Source organism: Grammomys surdaster, unplaced genomic scaffold, assembly GCF_004785775.1.
Source record: "Grammomys surdaster isolate TR1022 unplaced genomic scaffold, NIH_TR_1.0 63, whole genome shotgun sequence".
Lineage (NCBI taxonomy): Eukaryota > Metazoa > Chordata > Mammalia > Rodentia > Muridae > Grammomys > Grammomys surdaster.
In genome coordinates, this window is record NW_021604565.1 from 15,922,531 (window position 1) to 15,922,906 (window position 376).

Sequence of the window (376 nt, forward strand, 5' to 3'; positions counted from 1 at the left end):
CGCTGCAGTTGTGTGGTTTTCTTTCCCTTGCACTTCCTGACTCAGCTTTCTCTGCTTTTCTTACTAGTTACACTTTGGCTGATCTAAAAGCTGCTTTATAACCTGTCAGTTCGTCTGCTACGTAACATATGAAACCTAGGTCTGTTTGCCTGGTGTCTCGTCAGAGCATTTTATGCTACTGCCATGTAGAGAAGTGCCACCTGCTGAGTCACTGGCACTACCTCCTGCTACAACCTGGTTTCCATAGTGATATTTCAGTATCCCGCACATCACAAAGCATGACTAGTCAGAGACACGAGCAGTTTCCTGTAATTCAAGCCTGGACTAATCTAGACATAGCATGATTCTGACCACTTTTGAAATGTCACTTTTGGTG